A 25,624-nucleotide genomic window follows, 5' to 3' on the forward strand; every position below is an offset into this window, starting at 1 on the left:
TTTATTATTTCTCATAAGAATAGCTTTCCCCGAAAGTCCTAGAGGGAAAACAACCTTGTAAAGATGCAACGAGACATTTTCTCAGAAAGAATCTTTTGCAACAGAGACTGCCATCCTCTAAACTAAAGAGACATGGACTAGTTTCTCTTTTAGCAACCTTTAGGGTGATAAATTGAGAGCAGAGATTAGATTTATTTTAAAGTTGGTATCTCATATATTACATCTTTAAAGGAACCAGTGGTTAATTCCAGATCAGATCACCAAGCAGACTTGTTTATTTTGAGGGGCTGCTATTTCGGTGGGTTCAAGTTCATTTTAGATAATAATTATCCTGCCCCCTTCCCACTCCATTCTAAGGGTAAGGTAGAAAATTTGCAGTTAGAATAGTAGAAAGAAGAAAATAGCCACTGCCTATAGCACTGCAACCCAGACATGGTCACCACCAAGGCTTCAGCTTACGTCTGTCACACAGGTGGTTCCCTTGGCTGCCTATGGCTCGTCCATCAAGCTTTGGGATAAATTGTATGTTACATAGTATAGGGTAAGCAGTAGACTCTACTGAGAAAGAGTAGACTTACAAGTCCAGGGTCGGTAAGAGACAAGAGGATAGGTAGCCTGGCCTCCCAGTATTCCATAGAAAGGAGTGGATAATAAACCCAGGGTTTTTGTATGTGCTGAAGGTCCACGTTCTACTGGAGTCGCCCAGCCCCTCGGGTGCCCTGGCCGGCGGGGAGTTCAACAAGGGCTCGAGGGGAAGTTAACCTGGATGAGAGACAAACCAGACACAAAGAAGGAGACCAAGTCGATAGTCTGATCAAGGTCTCAAGGTTTATTCTTACAAGGTAGATTATATAGGAGCTAGGAGGGGGAAACAGCCCCAGCTGAAGTGGCAAGGGTTATCTAGGTTGCTAGGATACCTAACTGAAGAATGTTCTCTGGAAAAGATCATGGGTGGGGGATTTCTGAGAAAAGACAAAATGTTTTACTAAGGAGGAGATGTTATCACGGCAGCTGCTTAATCTCTATCCCAGTGGTCTAATCGCAAGCTGGGTCAATTGATCTTTCGTAAACCGGGCAGGCTTAAGAAACTAGAGATTTAGGTGAAAAGGGCGAGACCATTGTTTCTATGGCCTACGGCTCCCTACACTCGGCAGTTTTCATTTAGGAGAAGGTGAGAGCCATCATGTCAAGGGTGGAATAATCCAATAGTTGGCATTGGGAAATCTAGATTTAATTGCCAAATGTTTGCAGGACTTCCTGGGAATGCCAGCTACCTAGAACCAAGGCCTTTGGAGTCCCTGGAAACTTGGGGCCCCTTCTGTCTCAGGAAGGGAGCCCATGGGCCTATGGGAAGTTGAGTTGAAGTGGTGCCCCTCTCACTGAGAGATGGGGTGGACGTATCCTTCTTACATAAAGCATGATCCCTACTGGGTTTTAGTCCAGGTGACCCAGCTGGGGGTGGACGGTGGACTCCTGGGTCACTTTTTTACCCTAGTTTCCTTTTAACTGGTTGTGTGTGTGTGTATGCATCCATGTGCGCGTGTGTACCTATTTATGGCTCTATCATTCTCTATCTGCACACATGTTCTATACAGTTTCTAAAGTGAATTCTAGTTTACTTTCAGACACAGAGTTCTTCATACTGCCTCCATGGCTTTAAAGCATCCTATCAATTCTGCTATATTTTTCATACACTTTTAACTTGGAATGGTTTGGCTAATGTTACATTCTTATTTTTAAATTAAAACAGCAAATAATCATCTTTAAGTATAAAAGTTTTCTTGTGCTTTTGAAAGGTAAGCACAATCCGATCTCTGGAAATTGGATTTACTACCTTTCCACGGACAGATACTGTACGTCAATCTATAGCAATACATTCTGTCCATTTCTAGTTCTATTATTGGGTTTTGTTACCTCTCAGCTCTTGGGGACAAAAATGAGAAGGGGTGAGGTCCAGGCTGTGGCACCTTCATTTACCTCAGTTTATTTCAGTCAAAATTGGGATTTTTCCACAGAGAAGCAGGAGGTAATTATAAAACCACCATACGGTGAATAAAGCAGGGAGGAGAGTTATAGAAGCTTAGAGGCAAGGTCAAGGAGCAAGTCTTGGCTAAGTGCCCCCTCAGATGTCTGCCTGTGCCATCTGGCTAGGAGCCTGTGTGGGGAGAAGAGGTAGTGGAGGAGACCCACCTGCTGGGCCAGAGCGTTCATCTCAGCCTTCCCACTCCTGGAGGGATCTGTGTCCCCATTTAGCTGACCAAGGGACAGACACAGAGATGAATAACATGCAGCTAATAAGGGAGAAGCAGGAATCTGAACCCAGATCTATCTGTCCCCCAAAGGCCATGTGTTTCCCACTGCCAGGGGCCGTGATGCCTTCCTGGGCCCCATCTTCCACAAACCAAATATTAAAAATTATATTTTGCCACTATTTTGGCATAAAGAGAAATATAATTGAGGTTGGATTCATTATATATATATATATATATATATATATATATATATATATATATATATATATATATATATTCTCCTGATTTTAAAAGAAATTAAAATTAACATAATTTTCATGGGCCTCTGAACATATTGTAAGCATAAGCCCTGGACCCTGGGCTTATCATGCCTAATGGGGAAGTTGGCCCTGTCCACTCTGACACAATTTTTTCCTTCAATTTCTTTGTTTTCTAGGAATGGGGAAAGTTAAGTCAAGAGAATGAGTTGTTGAAGCAGAGAACAGTCCTTTAAAAATTTTTTCTTTAGTGTTGGAACTCTTTGTTGTAAAAAGATAAATTATTATATGCAATGTCAATAAATAAAATTGGTCAACGTGGGTGGGGGCTGGAGCTCCCAGTCCTAACAACCCTCCCACCTTGAGGGGCCCTTGAGGGACGTTCACTGACCCTTAAGGCGCATTGGTACACCCTCTGAAACCTCACCTCTTTGCCAGGGGAGTTCAGTGAGACCCAGAGAAGCCGGGCTGCTCACAGTTGCTCAGCGGATCAATAATAACACTTGGATCCAGGCCAGCATCTGGACCCTGGGCTGGAGCTGTTGCCACGAGCCTCTTCCTCCCTTTTATGCTTGCCTGGTCCAAACAGTCACAGTCAAATCCAGTTTTGAAGCCTCTAAATAGGATTCAGCTGGAAGGTATATGAAACTAATGATAGGTCAGCAACTTCCCTCCATCCCCAGATGTTCCCTTGGCATGTTGGTTTGGGAGCAGGTAGCTGTGCTCAGTCAAGTGCAGGCATCTCAGCCACTGTGCTGTCCTTGCTGTGTGGAAGGTGCTGTGAGGGGTCCCTCCTGACCAAGGTCTGACCGTGTGAGGTTGGGGAGGTCTCCAACGTGCTTCTCTGCAGTGGAGTCTCAGAAGCTGGTCTCAGCTCTGCCGCCAACCCTGCCCTCTGGTCTTTAGGCCACGGCCATCTGGGTGGGTTCCTTGAGGCTCGTGTGTGATGGTCCAGACAGCAGCCCAAGCAAGGGCACTGGCTGGTTGCAATGTGGGAGTCACAGACAGGAGCACAACCCTTGGGTGGTAGCTCTTGCTTGACAAGTGGGCTGCACATAGTAGCTGATTAATTAATGTTGAAAATGAGTGAAAGAATGGATGGCAAAGACATTCAAATGCCAGGACAGGTTTGGGGTTTCCTTTTGAGGTCTCCCTTGGGCTTGAGGCTCAGGCCATCAGGTCCTTATCCTCCCTGTGTTAGGTCCAATTGCCCCTGTGAGATTTGCTCCTGAATATCCTGGGGAATAATAAAAGGCTGGAGAATAAAACACCTCATTTAGGGAAAAGGAGAAGACACAAATCCCTCCATGTCTCCCTTCTGTCAATGCCAGTTCTGTCCTGGGCTTTATTCTCTTCTGCAACTGGAGGCTCCTAGGGAGAAAGTGAGGAGTGAGCTCCAAAAAGTACAGATTTGAATCATAGCTCTGCTGAGTAACCTTAGGCAATTTATGTAACCCCTTGAAGCTTCAGTTTCCCCTTCTTTACATGGAAAACACTGATGCCTAACTCACACCACTGCTTTGAAGATCAATTGTGATAATATCTGAAATGGCATTTGGTAGTCTCTCTCCTGGATGTATGTCTCATGGAAGTTCTCACACAGAGACACAGGAACATTTTCAAAGATGTTCATCGTGACGTTTCTAATAGTGGAGTGTTGGAACTACCGCCACTGGTGGAGGTGGGAGGTCACTAGTGAACTGAGATGAGGCCACACTCTGGAATATCTCTCAGCAATTAGAAGGAGCACACTGGATTTTCACACAGCAACATGCGTAGATCTTAAAAGCAGTGTTGTGGGGAAAAAAGTCAGAGAGTGATGTGGGTCTTGACCCCAGTGCCATGCGTGCAACATAAAACGCATGTACACAAACATACCCCTAACTGCTATACAAGGTCACACACAAAATAAAAGGATGCACATCAAATACATTAGAATGGTGGGGTAGGGGAATGGGGATAGAAAATGAAACAAAGTAAGGCCTGTAGAGTCCAATAATTAAAATGTGCCATAAACTGGGGAGTTTGATTAATTCAACCCTCTGCATCTGAAACCCCCAAATAAAATTGCTTAGCAATGAGCCAATCACATAGTAGGCCTACTCTCAGCATTTTTGATGTTTTGGATGGGATCATTGTTTGTCATGGGGGCTGGCCTGTGCACTGTAGGAAGTTTAGCAGCATCCCTGGCCTTTAGCAACTAGATGCCAGTAGGTTCCCTTCCCCCCTTCCAAAATATCTCCAGACGTTGCACCATGTCCCTAGCAGCGCAGTTACCCCTAATTGAGAATCACTGACTTAGCATTGCACTAGTCAAACTGAGGATGGACTACCAGAAGAATAGTCTTACTGCTAGGTGCTGGGTGAAGTTATAGGTGAAAAATCTGTATTTGGTATGGAAGAGATGTCTCCAGGCTGAGACGGGAAGGAAGGGAGGGAAGGAGGTAAGGAGGGGCCCACAGTATCGACTACAGTCAGACCTCTCTCTGTACCACTAACAAATGCTGAGGGCACTTGCCATTGGAAGACACAAGCATATCTCATGGGTAGTGGAGTTAAGAAGAAGCATTTCATCGTTACTAAGTTGTGTGTATGCATACACACACACACACGATTCTTCATTTAATCATTCATAAGAAGATAGTACCCTGAATATTCTTGTTTCTTCCCCTGTCGGTTCTGAGTATGGTGAAATATTATACTTTTTTATTGGAGTTATCTTCTGAACAGATAGTCTATAATTGGCAGAATGAAAGAATATTAATTCTTCAGGAGAAATGTGGGAACTTTCTATCATATAGTGGGGTGTTCAATAAATACCGGCTAGACAACATCTCCCATGATTTTGTCTGCTCTATGTATATATTTTAATGCATTCTCGTATACCTTGTCTTCTGTCATTTGTAATTTATGTCGCTTTGGAAAGGTAGATCTTAGGTCCAAATATATTATTAGCATCCCTTGAAAACATGTTTGGTAAACATCCCATCAATTCTGTTTCCATGACATGTTTATGGTCAAATTGGTAACTATACGAAGAGGTATGGGAAAGGAGAATAAGGGTGTTACAGCTTTTTAAAGAGCTGGTGTTAATTGAAAATGAAGACACTTTTATTCCCCTTGTCGTTTTGATGTATCTCTGAATTTTTGTAAACAGGGTTTTTTTAAGCTTCAGAGATTACAAGCTATGCAATATTCCACCTCCGCTGCTATAATTGATTAGCCACATCTTCCATTTTAACAGTGCAGTGGCTAGGGAGAAAAGAATATGTTATCGTTCCAGCCTTCTAAACTTCAGTCTGTTGCATTTCAGCATGGGACAAAGGAGTTGCCTTAGAATGTCTCAGTTTCTCTTTGACATCAGTATTTTCAAGTGTGATCCATACTTAATTTTGCAGAAACTATTCTTTTTAGTTCAGACTATGAAGATGTGCCACTTGGGTTTTACTAAAAACTAAGGTTAGTTCCTACACTCAGACTAATGGATGGAAGACCAAACAAGACCTCTTTATTTTTAGACAGTAGAGTAGCTCAGCATCAATAAATATATCTGAAAGAATATAATTTTCCCAGATAACAGAAAAACTTATTTTCCTGATCGTCCTTTATGAAAATGTATTGTTATCCCATAAATTTGAGTATGTGTATGTACAATTACATCAATTTAAAGAAAAATTCTATTCAGATGTATACCTTAAAACACCAAAATGAGAAAAAAAAAAAGATTTCAGTGTATCAAAAATTCAGAAAGAGCTGCCTGCCCAAAGTTTTATGTAAGGTAGGAATTTTTTCAATGACATTTACGAAATATGAAAACCTGATTTATAAGTTTGGGATGATATAAACCTGCTAGTCTTTTAGTTCTTTAAACTGCTCTCAAATATTAGCTTTCCCATTAACATATTACTACTTATTAAACATCATTTCTCAAGCTCCATCCAGAGTGATTAGTTTTAGTGGAGAAATGGCTCATACCTGGATGAGGATGGCCTGTATATGGATGGGGGATGGCCCGCCACCTGGATTGGGGTTTGGAGTCTGCAGGATGGATCATAGGATGCTGAGACAGGTGGTCTCTGAGACCAGATATAAACCAAGGTGGAAAGGGCTGAGGTTCCAACTCCTTGAAGTTCCCTCAGACAGCATGGCCAAAGGGTTAAAGGTGGACTGGGCAGTGGTCAAGACTTCACAGGTCAGAGCCCTGTAAGGATAGAAGGTTTGGGACAAGGCAGATGGGAGAAACCATAATAAGAATAGCCTCATGCATGCTCTCAAATTATCCTCCAATCCCAGTTGATGGGCATATGCTGCAGTTCTAGGGAGAGGGACTGAAAATGTGAGTCTCTTTTTAGTAATGGAGAGCACCCATGTGCTGTTGAAAGTCCTGGAGGCTTGTTGGAATTGCCCAAGGGAGTTAAGGGAGCCACAGAGTCAGCATTTTCAGAGGGACCACGGCAGCTGGCTGCAGGGCCCCACAGTGACTACTGAGAGCTGCACATTTGTCGCCGTAGAACGCAGGCATAAGATGTCATGATGTGTGGGTCCAGTGAAATGACATTGATGAGTATAGGTGAGCTGCAAAGACTGCTGTTTACTCTTCCTCATGTGACCTTGTGCCTACATAATTTCAGTGCTGTTACTGCTCACAGAAACAGCACACAAAGTTAACTTATCATTACATTTTGCCTCTTTTATAAAAGGTGAACATTAGTAAAACAGTGTTAGAACAGTTGCTGTAATTTCTTCAGTCATTGCTCTATTTGGAGCCTTTAGGGAAAAAAATCTAACATTCTAAAATCTTGGCTGTCTTACAAAGATTCTGGAAAATTTCTTATGAATGGGGAAAACAAGGAAACAACAATTTGTTACCCACGAAGAAGAAATTCCTATCAAGACATAATGTAAGGTAATAAAATGCAGAGATCTTAAGTGCACACTTCAGCAAGTTTTGACAAAGGAATACAATTCATGTACTGTCACATCAGTCAAGATATGGAACATTTCTATCTCCCCAGAAAGTTCCCTCATATCCCTTTCCAGCCAAATCTACCTCCAACTCTCCCACCTTCCAACCTCAGGCCATCACTATTTGATTTCTTCCCTAAAGTTCTGTTTGTTCTAGAAATTGATATAAACAGACCCATACAATATGAATACCTTCACGTCTGGCTTTGTTCACTCAACATACTGACATTGAGATTCCTCCAGGTTGTTGCATGTTTCCTTTTTATTGCTGAGTAATGTGGCGTTGTGTGACTATACCACAATTTGATTATCTGAAATGAAAATTTCAGTCCTTGTGTTCTCACTTCCATTGAGTAACTACCTACAAGTGGAATACTTGGGGCAAAGAGTATGGGAACTTTGTAAGAAAGGGTCAAAACTCTTTTCCAAACATGCCACACATCATCTTACACCCCCACCAATGTATGAGAATTCCAGTTCCTCCACACCCCTAGCTACCACTTATTAATGGTAATCATTTCATTTAAGCCATTTTATTGGGTTTATAGTGGTATCTCATTGTGGTTTTAATTGGCATTTCCTGATGATTAATGATGCTGAGTATCTTTTCATATGCTTATTGGCCTTCTGTCATCTTTTGTGAAGTGTACTTTTCAAGTTCCATTTAAAATATTAAGTTGTTTGTCTTTTTATTATTGATTTGTCATAGTTCTTTTTATCATCTGGATTCCTGTACTTCGTTATGGATCATGTATTATTACAAATCTGCTCATAGTCTGTGGCTTGCCTTTTCATTTTCTTAATGGTATCTTTTCCTGAGCAGAAGTTTTTTATTTTGATGAAGCACAGTTTATAACTTTTTATTTTGTGGTTCATGCTTTTGCGGTCCTGTTTAAAGAAATCCTTGTTTACTACAAGGTCAAGAAGATACTTTCCTATGATTACCTAAAAAAATGTATGGCTTTTGTTTTCACATTTAGGCCTATGATCTTATGAAAGTATTTCTTATTTACTACCTATATACAAATCTGTCAAGGACGTGAAAAACAATTTGTATGAAAAAACAGCTCTTTGTGAAAATAATGGCATGCAAAACATATGTCCTAAAAATAAGTTATTCATAGTGGCCTATTACATTGCAGTCATGTATTAGTAAGCAAGTGATTTAGAAAATCAGCTGCCTTTCATTTGGTTGGGAGAGCTTGCTAATTAATGTAAAATTCACTTTGTAATAATATGGGAAAGATTATCTAGTTGAATTCAGTTTTGCTAACAAAAGAATGTGCAGGTTTTTACATGCATTTCTTTTACACAGATGCGTTTCACAATTTGAAGTAGTTTCTCATCAATACCATATTGTCTCTAGAAATAGTTAGGGTTTTGGAAATCTCTCTCCTCAGCTTCTACACAGAACTCATCAGCCCTTTTCTTTTATGGGTGGCACATGGTGAACCCCCCAACAGGTGCTGAGGGTGGTCTTTATTAGCAGCAAGGCCAGCTGTTAAACATGACTTTCATTTCTATTTCCAACCAAAAACTCCAGAGAAGGTCTGTTTGCAGCCTGTTTCCTCTCTCCTTTCCTCCTCCTGTTCATCAAAGATGATCGAAGCACCTCTGATGCGCCAGGTAGGAGACATACTTAGAGGAGCAGCAAGCGTCCTTCTTGTTCATGAAATGTAATTTTCTTATTAATTTTTCCCTGTATCAAATGTGTGAATAAATAACCTTATCAGTCAGGACTCTAGAGAAACAGAACCAATCAGGTGTGTGTGTGTGTGTGTGTGTGTATGTATATATTTATGTGTGTGTGTGTGTGTATATATATATACACACACACACACACACACATACATTAAAGAGATTTATTTTAAGGAATTGGCCCACATGACTGTAGGGCCTGGCAAGTCTGAAATCTGTAGGGCAGGCTGGCAGGCTGGAAACTCAGGAGTTTTAAATTCTAAATGTGTAGGGTAGGCCAGCAGGCTAGAAACTCAGACAAGACTTTTCTGTCATAGTCTTAAGGCAGAATCCCCTCTTCTCCTGGAAAACCCATTTTTGCCCTTAGGGCCTTCAATTGATTGGTTAAAGTCCACCCACATTATGGAGAATAATCTCCTTTATTTAAAGACAACTGATTGCAGATGTTAATCACATCTGCAAAATACCTTCAGTGATCTAGTTTGACCAACCGACCAACCATAGCCTAGACAAGATGACACATACAATTTTGCTACCACAGTAATATTCAGCAGATTCTTGACTAGGAATCAAAATATTGTATAGTAAAGTCCAATTTTCAAAAGCAATAGCATTTATGCTACATCTTGTCATAGAGAACTTCAGAGCTTTGTAAAATGAAAATGTCTGTTCCTGCTTACTTGAAGGTTAACAGTGTCTACCATAGACATAAAGTTGTGGCTTCGTTTCTATAAAAATGGTAAAGGGGGAATAGGGTTCTTTCTCTTAGGTCCAGGCAGCGAATACACCTAGCAGTGGATAGCCCAAGCCTGGTCTTTTCTTCTGGGAAAAAGCCGGGGTGCTGGACTCCGATGAAGAACCAGAGTCCTGCTTTCTGTCTTAGCACTTGGGCTCATTCTCCATTTGCCTTCCTCCTCCTGCCACGGGGCTCCTCAAACTCCCTCTTGTCTGTGAAACCACCAGTGCTTCATCTTTCTAACTCCTGTCTGAGAATTAGTACTGCCTCATGGGAGAGCTGGAGGCCACCAGGGCTCCCTCTTGCTCTCCTTTCTCTACTCTGACTTCCAAGGAGACTTAATCCAATTTCATGGTTTCAGCTACTGTCTATATACTGATGACTTGCAAATTTATAATTACAGCCCAGACTTTTCTCCAGCTCCACAGGCTCAAATTTGTAATAAGATACTGCCATTCGATTGTCTGAAGGACATCTAACGATTCTCATCCAGTCCCCGTGTGCGTGTGGAGGGCTTTTCCCCACAGCATCAAGCAGCTCCCTGACACCAGTGTCATTCAGCTCAACTCAATTTTGATACTATCTACCTGGAGACAGCATTAGATCCCACAGGTTAAGAGCTCAGTCCTGCAAGACTGCTTCCCCCAACCCCTGCCAACTTCAGACTCCAGACAGTCCCAAGTCCAGGTTGTCATCTGTACTTCTGACAGACCTCCTATAGATTGGAGGTTCTAACAACCCCATTCTTGGGTTTGATTAATTTGCTAGAGCAGTTTACAGAAGTCAGGAAAACATCTTACTTACTAGATCACTGGTATATTATGAGAGGACATCACTCAGGAACAGCCAGATGGGAGTGATGCAGAGGGCAAGGCCTGGGAAAAGGGTGCAAGGCTTCCACACTTATCTCTTAGTGCTCCATTCCCACCAGACCTCCCATGTTCACCAAACTGGAGGCTCTCCAAAGCCAGTACCTGTGGGATTTTACGGCGGCTTCATTACATAGGCATGATTGATTAAACCATTGCCCATTGGTGATTGATTCAGTCTCCAGCCCCTTTCCCCTCACCAGAAGAGTGGGGGTAGGCAGAAAATTACAACCCTCTAATCACTTGGTTGGTTCCACTGCCAAGCAGCCCCCATCCTTAGGTGCATTCAAAACTCATTTCCTTAAGAAAATCATGGATGTTTCTTTCCAAACTCCTCCCACCCAAGTCTTTCTTCGTGTGGTGAACAGTTGCGGGGGCACATATCCAGGCATGATCCCAGATGCCTGTCTTCCCTCCCAACAGTTAAAACCATCGCTAAGTCCTGCGAGTGTTACCTCTAGAACATATCCCAATTTGTCCACATTTGTCCATCGCCGCTAATATCACCCTGGTCCTGGCTACTCTCATCTCCCCGGGCCCACTGCAACACTTCGCTAACTGTCCTCCTGCTTCTGTTGTTGCCCACAGTGCATTCTCCAGTTGCATGTTACTTTAATAACTATAGTACTGTGACTTTCCTATAGGATACGGATATGAAAAGACTACAGGGTTCATTCAAGTCTTCAGAGCTAGAGGAGAAGGTATTCAGTGTCTTCATGAACCAAATAGAGTCAAGTCCTAACAATTTTGATTTGGGGAAGTGCTCACAGGCTTTCATTAACAGCAGACTCAAGAATCATATTACATGGAGTTGAGCTCATTGATGTGTCAGCTATAGAGAGAGTTTAGTGTGGCCCTTGAGAGCATCTCATAGGGGCGAGGCCTGACCATCTTTTCAGGGAACTACAAGACAAGCCCAAACACCACCTGGGGAGGGTAACCCAGAATTCTTGGAGGATGCCATAACTGTTTGTATTAAAACGTTAATATGCTCAATGCTTAAGTATTAAATTTCCTTAGTAGATAAACATCTTTAAAATCACTTTTGATATTAAAAATGATCAACGTATTGTTTCCAACTCAAAATCTAGTTTTTTTCCAAGGAAAAGTTAGAACTTAGAAAAAAATTTAAGAGAATCAGAACTATAGCATTACTGTTTCTGTGTTTAAGAAAAACCTATACATTTTGTTATTTTAGGTGTTTATTACATTTAGGAGAACTTGGCTTATTAAAATAACGAGTTCTGTGATGCAAGTTCAAAATGTGTATTTGAGTTATTGATTTAAATCTGTGATTCTAGCTTGAAATGTTATGAAATTTAAAAGCAATATTAGAAAATCAGGGAAACTGAAGTTTATTCATGTATTTACAAATTTAATCTATTAGCTTCATAAACATTACTTGGGAAGGTTTATTACACAATTGAAGCATGTAAAAAAGGAATGGAATACATTACAATTTTCAGTGCTGTTTAACATACTAAAGAGAGTCTAATCAACTACATTGATAGTGGGAACAAACATTAATTAAAGATCCCTCAAGAATGGTTATTCAAACTTGGCAGATTCAAAAATACAATAATATGATTAGTAAGTTGAATGTGAAAGCTTAGAAAAACTAGACTTTGAGTTGGAAACGATACGTTGATCATTTTTAATATCGAAAGTGATTTTAAATATTATTTATGTGTGTATAAAAGCTGATGTGAGGAAAAGTAAAAACATTTATTGACATTTAATAGCTAACCTTACTACTTTCAAGTAGTCAGGAGCTACCCCCAAATCAGGATTCACATATGTAAGTGAACAAGGTGGATAAAATGGCTCTTCACATAACAGTTAGCTGGAAGGACAAATATCTGTAGCAACTGAGGATGTAGATTTCTAGAAGTTTGTTACTGCTTCTAATAAGCAAATATTCTGAAATAATTGAGGCTGAGTCTTAGTGTGTCTTGCCATACTACCAAGACATCTTTTTTTAAAATGATAAGAAAATAATAATTTGTTTAAACCACGCAGTAACCTATATAAGCACTATGATTCTCCTCATTGCCCGAATCAGGAAGGAGAGGTGCAGGATGTTTACATGACTTGCTTAAGTACACAACAAGCAAAGACTGGAACTGAGATTAACCCTCAGAACTCCAGAGAATAAGATATTAATTGTCTGGCTTAACATTTCTTGTTATGTAGAATCTGAAGTAAAAATACAGAAGTAGCTGATGAATTATTGAACAACTGGAAACTCCACCTGGGCAAAGTTGTGGGGGTCACTGAAGTTCAGTCCTAGTTCTCAGCTTAACCTTTCAGTGTCTTTTCTCTTAATTCTTTCAAATCTGTCATCCTTTACCTGCACAAGAAGGTTAAGTCTGTGATCTGACCACCTATTGTTTGTTAAATGTTTCCGTTTTCAGGTGTTTCAATGTTTATTTCAATTATCATTTTCATTTGTCCTCTCATCTCCAGTTGTGGCTTTTGCCTCAATATTGAAGTAATTCTGGCCTTTAGGAAGCAGGTGGATAGATATTTGTGAAGCAAAAGTGTTCCTAAAGTTTTAGATAATCCCTTGTTTCCTGCTAGACACTGTTCTAGCTAGTTAGACATTGACTATGATTTTACCATGGCTATCCACCTAATGACCTTATTGTTTTGATACTGTACCATGGCAACAAATAAAAAACACATCATCTTTCTATTTCTTAAATGGTGGGACAGAGGAATAGTTGTGCTTTCATCTCAAGAAGCAGGAATGGAAACAGTTCTGTAGTTGGTGACAAAATGTCTAGTGCAAGCTGGTTTGAAATCAGTACTTTCAATAGGAGGTACCTGTGGCGGGTGGTCTCCAAGATGGCCCCAACGATGTCTTCTTCCTAGTAGTCATACTTTTGTGTAATCTCTCCTTCAGTGTGGGCTGGACCTAGTGTTATGCTTCCAACCAACAGAACACAGCAAAAGTGATTGGATGTCACTTTTGCTATTAGCTTACAAAAGATTGTTACAAAATATTTACAGTGTCTCTCTCTGACTCATCTCATGTGCTGACTATTGAAGCAAATTAGAGAGGCCAACATAGCAAGGAACTGAGGATGGCCTCTGGTCAACTGCTAGCAAGGACCTGAGGCTCTCAGTCCAACAGCCCTTGTGGACGTGAATCTTGCCGACCACCACCTGAGAGAGCTTGGAAGTGGATTCTTCCCCATCAAGACTTCAGATGGGACAAGCTGATAGTTATGCCACTTGTTCAGATCCTAACCTACATTTTCCTTTATTGGATTTTTCCTACTGCAAGTTGTATTTATAATTAATCATCATGATCTGAATGGGTTATTCCCACCTACAGTTACTGCTACACAAATATAAAAAATGCCCTACCTTAACATAAACCAATTTTTGCCCAGTTATCATTGTGATTATTGTTGTCATCATGTTTATCATTTCTATGGAAAGAGCAATAAACAATGCAGCATGTTGTTGTTGTTTTTTTCTAGTTCCAACTTAAGTCGGAAAAAGCTTTCATTTCCTTTGCCATTGCCAATTAGTCAGTAGTGGTGGCTGGAACTCAGTGTTAAGAAGGATCCTGAGGGCAAGTCTGGCTGTTGGAAAAGAACTGTGATCAATTAAAGGTTACTTGGGAGTAGAGTATACCTGCCAAGGATTTCTGTTGTTTTTCTCTAGTAAATGTCAGTCCTGACATAGGCTCCTAGGTAGGATAACCAACTCCTTATGGTTTGTCTGAAACTTTCCTGGATTTGGCATTTAAAATCCTGCATCCTGGCAACCCCCTCAATCTCAGGCAAACGAATTGTTGATCACCCTATACCAAGGTATGTTTCTGGAAGTCAAGTAGACTGGGAATTGGGTGTACTGTCATGCAGTGGTATCAGTATTCCTTGGGAGCTTATTTGCAATGCAGAATCTCAGGCCCCACCCCAGACCTACTGAGGCAGAATCTGCACTTTTACAAGATCCCCGGGGATTCGTGCACATTAAAGTGTAAGTAGCTGCACCCAGGATCAATCACATTACACGTGACACAATCTCATGGACACACCGCACGCTCTGCAGAAGTGCACAGGCAGCGGCACACGTCTCCCCCACTCAAGAATCTCATAAAAATGAGAGGAGCATGAGGCTGTTACACAGCAATTCGAAACTGCTAATATTTTAGTAACAGCGATATTTGGGGGCTCTGTAGAGAAGTGCCACTTTAAACTTGCTCCAACAGCACGAGACTGAGAAGGGAGGTACATTTGTCCTCTCTTGCTCCGTGTTCACCCTTCGGTCATGTGGCCAAGTGGCATTCTGTCCTAACATTCCCTTATAGATGCTGGGGGGGGGGGGGGGGGGAATGGAGGCGAGATTTGTAGGGAAGCTCTGAAGTCTTCTAGACCAGTGGATGTCAAACTAGAGCATGCATCAGATTCACCTGGAAGGATTAGAAAAGAGCAGATTGGTGGGGCGTGAGAGCTGCAGCTACGGCAGCACGCAGGACGAGCGGCTTCTCTGAGCAGCGGTTAAGAGGAACTCATAGAAGAGAAAGACAAGCTGGAATAGCTCACATCGAAAAGGAGCACCAGTGTGGGAAGGTGGGGAGGAGGTGGAAGCCGCGAGTCCCGGACGCCAGCGCGGGGCGCCCCAGTTCTCACGCGCTGCCTATCCAGGAAGAGGCAGCGGGGGCCGGGGGCGGGGAAAGTGCGTCAGGAGCCTCCCGGAAAGCGTCAGCGCTGGCTGGCGGGGCGGGGCTCCCGGAAGCCGGCTCCGTGCCAGCGGAGCCCGAGCTACTGGAGGCGGGCCACACTCACGAGCTCTGGTGGCGAAGTGGCTTTTAGTAATAGTTACCATTTTATGACGTTACGTTGAGTTTTCCTGGGGTCTGTCTTTTCCTATTGTAACGGACCTCCGAGCGGGGAGAAAACGCGGAAGCCTTTGGCAACTCCGCCCCCGAACAGCGCATGCGCGGCGCTGGCAGAGCAGGCGGGGCACCTTATACGGGGCGCGTGGGGGTGGGGCGGGCCGTGCCGCGCCGACACGGAGCCCACGTACTCCCGGCCCGCGCGTCGTTTCGTCACTGGTGAGCCTGCGCAGAAAACGTGGGAAAGGCGTGAGTGCTGGTGTCCCTCAGATCTGTGGAGGCGGTTTAAACCTTCCTGATTGGGCACGGAAAAAACCGGAGTCAGCAAGACACCGTGTTAAAGGGAAAGAAGGATGAAGAGGGGACTGGTGCGGCCTGGTGCCGACCAGAGTTCCTCCCTAGCCGCTGTGAATAAACGGAGATGAGCTGTTGCAGGCTTGCTTTGCTCCCCGCCCGCTTTCCCAGCCCAGCTCCCAAGTCAAGCCGTTTCCTTCTCGGCCAAGTGAATTTCCCGGCGCCGCCCCTGCGGGTGGCCGACAGGGGCCCGGAGCCGCCCAATGTTCTATGCAGGCACGTTGACTCACATTCGCGCCATCACTTAAAACATAACTCGGAAATGCTGAACCAAAGAGCCTTTTTTGATACAAGTTTTAGGGGACCAAGACTCCAACAGTAGCTGCGCATATAATAATGCTTTTTAGTTGTAGCGCTACAATAGTTGAAGAGTAGTTTTTATTCTCAGGGACAGGTGGTTCCTCAATACGGTGTTAAATATCTGGGTCTTAACTGAGTTAGTTTTAGCGATTGAACAATAATTTTTAGAAGACCCTAGTAACTGACATGTATAGATCAACTTAATGAGAAACATCCATATAGCGTTATAACATTCACTTCTCTGTATTCTCAACAGCTATTTGTAAAAAGCAGAGCGATCCTTTTGAGAAGTACTGTTGAGGTAAAAATATTTTGTTCTTCATGATTTAAGAATTCAAAGTTTGGAGGGGAAACCCTTGGAAGATTTAATAAATATATTCAACAGAAGTGATTTTTAAATATTACACTGAATACAGACAATTGGAAGATACAGTCTTCAAAAACTTGTACTTAAGAATTTTGGCAGCTGCAACTGAGGACTTTCTGCCACCTTTGGTAGTGATTTAACTTGCCATCAGGCATCCCCAGACTCCACAAAGTGTAAAGTTAGGAGCAAAATCTCAAATGAGGATTTCATAGGAAAAGAATTGGGTGTGATTGCTCTGGAGATCGCTGCTGCTGCTGCTGAATTGTAAACTGCTCAGGTTTACTACTAAGTGCAAATTTCTTACACCAAATATCTTTCTACCTGTCGTGTAGATATGTTTGATTACTTGATTAATTTATGTGGAACTGCTTTAAAACAAGAACACTACATACATTTTTATACTTGTAGTTGGAGTGAATGATTCCATTGGCATTATTGCCAGCAAACTGATTAAACTGAGAAAATTGGGGCACACTGAGAGACTATTTAGAGGACTAGTAACAGGATTAAGGAGGTACTGCTTCTATGTATGGAAAAGTCTTTGGAGTGCTTAAACTATTCTCAGCCTTCAAATCATTGGAATTGTATAGGCATCATTTGAAGAGTGGAAGTTTAAAAGGTTTATTAGTCTATACAGGTTAAATTCTGAAAAATATTTGCTTTGTATCTAAATATTTTACATTTGTTTAAAAACCCTGATATTCTTTCAGTCGGTTTTCTAGACTTTTACCAAGAAGGACAGTCTTCAAGAACCTAATACATTCCTCAATGGGGAAAAAAGGCTTAGAGCTACGTGAGATAAGCTCAAAGTGTTCTAAAGAACTGTATTAGGGTTTGGAAAAAGATCAGTAAGTGAATGCTGATGTACATTACCCACCTATCCTATGAACTACAGGATGCTTTTGGCTAATGGATTATAAGCTAACATCCAAAATTCTTCACATATATTTAAATAATGGCAAATAATGTAATTTCCAGTGCATTTTAAAATGCCATTTTACAATAATTGTTACTCTTTGAAACATATGCAGTGGAATTAAATATTATAATATTTTGGTACCCATTATCCACACTTAAAATGTTTTACATTGAATGGCTATTCTATCACTTAACAGTAGTGGTTCTAGGGGACTGGTACCTCCTAGGGGACACTTAGCCATGTCTGGAGATATTTTTGGTGTCATAACTAGTTAGTGGGGGCTACTGGCATCTAGTGGGAAGAGGCCAGGGATATTGCACAACATGCTACATTGCAGAAGGCAGCCTGCGACAGCAAAGACTGAGCCAGCCCCAAGTGCCAATAGTGCTGTGCTATTGAGAAAGCCTGACCTAAAGAATTCTCTTCTTACAGAGCATGGTTTTAGGCATGAATGTTGTATTGGTTATCATTCTTTCCTGCAGCCAAAAAAAATGCATATTTAAATTTATTGCATATGTTATCATAATGTTCTAAATGTTGAGTCAATTCAGAGAAAAAAATATTTTTATCATTACAGGTGTCCCCTTCTTTTAGGAAGTTCATATTACACCACTTTGCTTTTCTGAAAGACCTCCACTGGTACCCGTTTTCACTAAGTGAAAGAAATTGAAGAGGATTTTCCCTTTTACAAAAAAAAGGAGAAAGGTGAAAATAGCATTCAGTTCAATGAGAGTGGTGCCACCAACCTCCTTCCCTGGGAACTACACTCTGCATGAAGCCCCCAGAGCTTTGAATTGTTTGTAAGCATCGGTGCTTTGTGTCTATTTATCTTGTGCATCCATTAGCAAGATTTGTCTGAAGTTATCACGAAAGCCAAAGAGAGGTGATTTTATTTTTGCATGTGGGAATGCTCAAAATATTTTCCACATAAAAATTGTCATTGCTTCTTCCCTTTTCACCAGTTCACCTTATGAAAGGTTTCATAGGAATGCTGAACTTTTGAATAGCAGGGGAGACCTGTACAACTACTGTTAGTATACAGCTGATCAAAATATAAATATCACATTTTGATTAATTATAAAAAGTGTGTTTTATTGAAACGTGTTTCTTAAAGAGATTGGGCTTTTTATCATTTAGCTTAAGTTTCTGTGGACGAATATTATTTATTCTAAGAGCCTGGCAGAATTCAGCATCAATTCTTTTTCTCTTTTTCATTTTTAGAGATATAAAGGCCAAACAGTTGAGAGAAATAAAAAGAATGTTAATATAGCAATGTCATTCAATTCTTCTTATTCTTTCTGAGTTATATGCCAAAAGTCATTTACTGACAGTGATCTATCAGAATATTCTTAATGACATATCTGTTCGGTTCTCCAGCTTAGTTTGGTTCACAAACAATGCATTAGACTCCCAGCTTGGAAAATGAATCCTTATCTAGTCATTGATTTTCTCAGTATTGACTGTTTAGTGTCCTGGCAGTTATGTCCCAGAATGATACACCATAGTAAGATTCACTTGTGCTGTGTTAACTACACAGTGTCTGATTTAAGTGGTTGTTTATTAGTAGTTGTTGGATGGGTGGGTAGATGAATAATTGAAGAAATGAGCACTTTAGGATTAAATATTACTATAATAATCCAAGCTAGAAATGATGGGTGATAGCAGGGAAGCTGTTGAGAACATTCTGGGATATATTCAGAAAACAGACCTAACAGAATTTACTTGAGATATGGATGTGAGAGAAAGGGAAGCATCAGCTATCACCACATGGTTTTTGTCTTAAACTACTAGAAAAGTTACCATTTACTGAGATGGGGGAGACTGAGAAGGCAAGAATGAGCAAGATACAAGTACAGTTCTCCGTTTTCATTTTCTTAATGCCACTCTGTGTTTCTAAGTTTAATTTAGCTCTTGAAACCTGTAGTTATCTCTCAGAATATAAATAATGTATATTACTTTCAGTCTAATTAGAAGACCTACACAGTCATTTTCCCACAAAATGATAGGGTCTTTTTCTTGGTTTCTTACTCCAGTGCCTAAAAATCAAACACTTGACAATGTTAGTTGTCTGATTTATGTATGTTAGATGTACCATAAAGACAGGTTTTATAGTTAAAAGCTGTTCAGTGTTTTAATAGAATTTTTGAACAGTTTCTTTTTTTTGTATTTTAGTCAGTTACTCTGTACAGAGATATATTTTTAAGACAGGTTTAATACCAAATAGTTGTCTCCATTGGATATAAAAATAGACTTCTCAAATTCATGAATACCAAAATCATGATTTTGCTTGAATTAACTGAATCATACAGTTTTCTGCGTTAATAACACTATTGCAAATTAACTCAAATGCAACTGCAACTTACAATACATGATTTATATTAGTTCAGATTAATATGCAGTGTTACATAGTTTTCCACTTTGGCTAGTCTAATCTAGAGAGACACATTTTTCTCTTAGTAAATTTTTAATACTTCTGATTGTTTCCCAGTTTGTTTCAACACAGAAAATAATATATGCAAAGACAAAAAAATTAACATTTCAATGTTACTTTCATACCCAGTTGTTAAGGTCTTTTGAAAAGTTAACCTAAAATGTGTACACCTGTGTAAATTAAGATTATTATTATCTCTTTTATAGGTTGGCATAAGTACTAAAAGTGGCTCTTACTCAATTCCACCCAAGTACAAGAGTTTGAGGGTGTGGGTTCTCAGAGTCTGGTGGATGAGACAGATGCATACCTATCAAGTTTATTGCATGTAGTGATAAATATTGAGATGTAAGCAAATATTAAAGGAGTATAAATGAGGGAGAAATTCCTGTTGCTACAGATATTATCTTTGCACTGATAGCACCCTTTTTAGGAGAGGAGGTTGTGTGCACTAGGATAATTTGGCTTCTTTCTCCTTTGACAGCCTGTTTTCCTCTTAAGCATCAGATCCTATGTCTCCTACCTGTCTGCATCAGCTGGATCATGCAAATAATGCTCCTGCCACCTTTGCTGGCTAGTGGCAGCTGCAGCCTACTGCTCTTCTCTCTAAGCAAGCATGCCAGAAAGCTCGGAGAACTGCAGCTGCGCTTTCCAGAAAAGCATCCTCTGGGTAGCTAGAGCTCCGACTTCTTGCTAAGTAAGGTATCTTTACTAGAATACCTTCATGGAAACCATATTATAGGTAAAAGACCTGCTGCGGCCTTCAGCCTAATGGCTATGCCATTTGTGAAGATTGCCTGCAGCTGGGGAAGCCATTTACATCTTGTACTTGGGTATCACACAATGTGTATTTAGTGTTCAAAATTATATGGTTGCGATATGTCAATTTTTTTTCCTTACAAAAGTACTAAGGTAAATAGATTAGCATGTATAGTGCATGGGGGGCACTGGGAGGGCTGCACAACACAGAGAAGACAAGTAGTGATTTTACCGCATCTTACTACGCAGATGGACAGTGACTGTGAAGGGGTATATGGGGAGGACTTGGTGAATGGGGGAACCTAGTAAACATAATGTTCTTTCTGTAATTGTAGATTAATGATACCAAAATAAAAAAAATTTTTTTAAGTACTAAGGTAAATAATTAAGAATTCCCATTTTGGACAACTAAAGATTCTGGTCACCAAAAAAAGGAACAGATTGGTGGTCCCGTCCCCAGAGTTCCTGATTCTGTAGGTTGATCATGGGACATGAATATCTGCATTTCTTGCAGATTCTCAGATGACCCTTGCTCAGTGTGGTCCGTGGGGCAGTGGCAGCAGCATCACCTGGTAGTCTGTATCAGAATCTGCATTTAACATGACGGCAAGTTTTACGTGCACCATGAGCCCGCAGACCACAGACTGTGAGTGGTAAGAGTCAGATAGCCACAAGAGGTTAATTTTCTTGTTTCAGACTTGTTAGAGGTGATGGTAGCCTTTAGAGCTATCTCCCTGCTCTTGACTTTCTGGTTGGTGCAGCACTGTGCCTGCCAGTCTCTGACATGCTTTATGCTGTCCCCTGCCTCAGTATGATCTGCCTGCCTTTGAATAGTCCTCTGTACACCCCTGAAGGGAAATAGTATTTGACTCTACTCTGCAATATTAGTTTTGAAAAATGTAAAGAGGACGAATGCCTAAATGTCTGCCAACCTTCCTGCTTCCCTGCAGGTGGTGACCCACTCACTCCCTTCAACTCCCTGGAGGGGCTAGCTCTGACCCCTCATTTTTCCCTCAGCATCCTCTAGCATATATGAGTAAGGCCAAAGCACCAGCTCTGCAGAACACTTAACAGGAAGGCTCCAGAAAAATGAATGGCAGTTATATGTATGTGCCATGTACAGTTAAGGGTTATTTGGCAAGAATTGCTGGCCAGCTTGACGGGTCAGAACTGCACCTAGAGTTCCTGGACCAAAGGGAATCTCAAAGTGCTCACAAAGATCGAGGATGGCAGCATTGCAATAGATCTTAATGTACTAGTCTGGCATCTGTGAGGCTGACATTTAGCAAATCCTTCTCTTTTTTTGCCCCCATCAGCTACCATTCTTTTGTCTGCAAAAGACAAAAGTGATACAGCAATCCAAAAGGTTGGGGAAGTAGAATAAAACATATTCACCCACTGTCCCACCACCCTATTATATATAGTTACATCTTAATATAGTTTCTCTATCTGTTGAAAGCCATATGTGATAGGCAAGATAATGGCCCCTCAAACATGTCCATGTCCTAATCCCCTGAAACGGGTCATTTATTAGGTTATGTGAAAAATTGGAAATTACCACTGCAGATGGAACTAAGATTGCTGATTGGCAACCCTGAATAGGGATTATACTGGATTTTCTGGGTGGGCCCAGTGTAATCACAGCGGTCCTTAAAAGTGGAAGAGAGAAGATTCAGAAAGAAGTGTGACCATGGAAAGAAGTCAGAGTGATGTGATGTGAGGGCTCCAATGGCCTTGGCTGAATTTGAAGATGGAGGAAAGGGCCACGGGCCAAGGAATATGCTTGCTCTCCAGAGGCTGCAGAAGGCCAGGAAATGGGTTCTCCCATACAGCTCAGTCAAACCTGTGTTGAACTTCTAACCTCCAAAATTGCAATAAATATGTGTCATTGTAAGCAGCTAGGTTTGTGGTAATTTGTTACAGCAGCTATAGAAAAGTAATACACTGTATTTTTCATAGGTACATCATGCCTAAATATTTTTTAATGTTGCTATAGTTTTATAGTTATTTGAATAGCCATATATTATTTCATATAACTGAAGTACTGTCATTCCTTCACCATACCCTCACTCGAACATTAGATATGTGAATAGCTCTCTGCATTTTCCTTTTTTCATTAAGTTTTACTATGGTCTAAGGATTTTCTACCAGAAATTAAATTTGGACTTTGAATTTCTTTTATTTTTTCTATATTTAACTTTTACTTTAATCTCTTAAGTCCAGTATAAATTTAACTTTATATATGACACTATGTAAGTGTATATTTTTCCTAATCCATTTTTTCAATAGCATATGCTAAATGATTTTTACACGTTTAAAAAATACTACGTGCTTTAAATTTTTTAAAAACTATTTTTAAATTGGGGTATAATTGACATATTAGTTTTAGGCCTTATTGTACTTTTGCTTAATTTTTCTAATTGATTTTCTGCAGAGGAATTTTAATTTATTGTTTCCAGCTCCTAGAAAAATCCCATTGAGAATGTCTGGTGTCCCATTGCCTTGGCAGACATCTTCAAAACCCTTAGCCTTGCAGTCAAAGCCCTCAATTATGTGACCCCACTTTTCCTGTGTCCAGTTTTCTCAAACTTCAATTATAGTTAGGCCACTTCTTTCGTATCTTCCCTGTTGATTGTTTCCCACTTAACGAGTCTTTGCGTATTCTTCCCCCAGTCCAGCTTGCACTTCTCACAGTGAAATTATCTGTGATTTGTCTTACAAGCTTTTCCTCAGCAGCTTGGCGTATGAAGAATATGAGCCTTGGAATCAGACAGCCCTGGGTTTGAGTCCCAGCTCTGTTTCTCACTAGCTGTGTGGCCTTGAATGAGTCACTCATCCTTTTTAAGCATCAGTTTCCCCTTTAAAATGAGGAAACTGCATCTTCCTTGCAGGGGTGGCAGGTAGATTACAGATAATATATATTAAGAATCTAGCAAGATTCCTGGTACTTAGTAGACGATCAATGAATATCTCATGACTTTTCATCTCATGACTTTATTATTATCCTCATTAAACCATCACTTCCTTAAAAGTAAGGACAGTTTATTGTTCTTACCTGTATACCCCACGAAGCTTGGAGTATAACGGGTGCTATTTCAATCTCCTCCTCTTTCTCCCTGCCTTATTAAAATCCCATTCACTCTGCAAGGCTCTTGCTGCAGCCTCATCTCCTTTATGACTCATCCTCGCCACCTTCACTGTTCTTAGTCTAGGTGGGTGAGTGCAGTTGAATGATGTGAAATGGAGGATAAGGGAGGAAGATAATGGTTCACAGAGATGATCCCTTAGTTCTGTTCTAATTCTAACTTTATATAATTTGGGGATTTTATGAGCCGGGAGTTATTACTGAGCACTTGTTAACATGCCCACACTAGTGGAATGGCCAAAATCTGGAACATTGACAACACCAAATGCTGACAAGGATGTGGAGCAATTGGAACTCTCATTCACTGCTGGTAGGAATGTAAGACAGTCCAGCCACTTTGGAAGGCAGTTTTGTGGTTTCTTACAAAACTAAATATACTCTTATCATATAATCCAGCAATTATACTTTGTATTTACACAAAGGAGTTGAAAACTTATGTCCACATGAAAACCTGAACACAGATGTTTATAGCAGCTTTATCATAGTTGCCGAAACTTGGAAACAATCAAGATGCCTTTCAATAGATGAATGGATAAATAAAAGGGGTATGTCCAGACAATGGAATATTATCCAACCCTGAAAAGAAATGAACTATCAAGCCAAGCAAAAGCATGGATGAACCTTAAATGCATATTACTAAGTGAAAGAAACCAATGTGAAAAGACTACATACTGTGTGACTCCAACTATATGACATTCTGGAAAATGCAAACTGGAGATATAAAAAGATCAGTGTTTGGCAGGGGTTGGGTATGGGCTGGTGGCATGAATAGAGCACAGAGGGTTTTTAGAACAGGGAAAATGACTTTGTATGGTGCTGCAATGATGGATACATATCATTATACATTCATCAAAACCCACAGAATGTACAACACTGAGAGTGACCCTAATATAAATTACGGACTCTGGATGGGTAATGATGATGTACCAGTGTAGGTTCATCAGTTGTAACACATGTTCCACTCTAGTGGGGTTATTGATAATGCGGGAGGCTGTGCATGTGTGAGGGCAGGGGCTGTACAGAAATTCTTTGTACCTGCTTCTCAATTTTGTTGTGAACCTAAAACTGCTCTAAGAAAATAAAGTTTAAAAAAAGAAAACCAAAAACTCAACCCAGCCATTACCATATTATACTCATTTTTCAGAGAGTGAAATGGAGACAGAGGTTAAGTGGCAGAACCAGGGCTTTTACCTCAATTTATTTGATTCCAAAGCTCGTAGTATTTCTAGTGTGTTGCACTGGAGTGACACTGACAGTACCCTGCCCACAACCTCTTGGTTCTCACTCTTCCCCTACATGCCTACAGCTTCCTACCATGAGCCCCTGTGTCTCTCCACCTTCTCAGACTGCAGAAGTGTGCCTGGCCCATTTGCTAGGTACGCTAGAAGGACCAGGAGTCCATGTCCCAGGGAGCAGCCCTTGATAATGATGGCAGGTATCTGCATAACTGTCCCAATCTAACCGAGTAAGAGAGACAGCAGGGCTGTGAACTGTGGTGCTGGCCATGGCTAAGATAAGGGCCCTAGCTGTCTGTGATAAGTAAGGTGTGACATGTCAGAGGAAGCATTTAGAAACTCTTAACAACAATTGCACAGAGACATTGCACAGAGATTTTCTGATCCTTAACAATTAAAAAGAGACTTGTATTTTTAATGTCTTTTTAAATATCATTTTTCTAGTGATTCATTTTTGTTGTATTTACACAAGGCTTTGTTTGTAGTGC

General features: G+C 40.8%; 1 long non-coding RNA gene across 1 annotated transcript; it reads left to right on the forward strand.

The window, feature by feature from the left end:
• The first annotated feature begins 15,778 nt into the window (after positions 1-15,778).
• LOC108383646 (uncharacterized) lies at positions 15,779-22,677 on the forward strand. Its single transcript, XR_012127383.1, has 3 exons — positions 15,779-16,199; positions 18,147-18,369; positions 20,482-22,677. It is a non-coding gene; the product is annotated as an uncharacterized lncRNA (long non-coding RNA).
• Positions 22,678-25,624: the final 2,947 nt, after the last annotated feature.

The sequence above is a fragment of the Manis javanica genome, chromosome X (assembly GCF_040802235.1).
Source record: "Manis javanica isolate MJ-LG chromosome X, MJ_LKY, whole genome shotgun sequence".
Classification (NCBI taxonomy): Eukaryota; Metazoa; Chordata; class Mammalia; order Pholidota; family Manidae; genus Manis; species Manis javanica.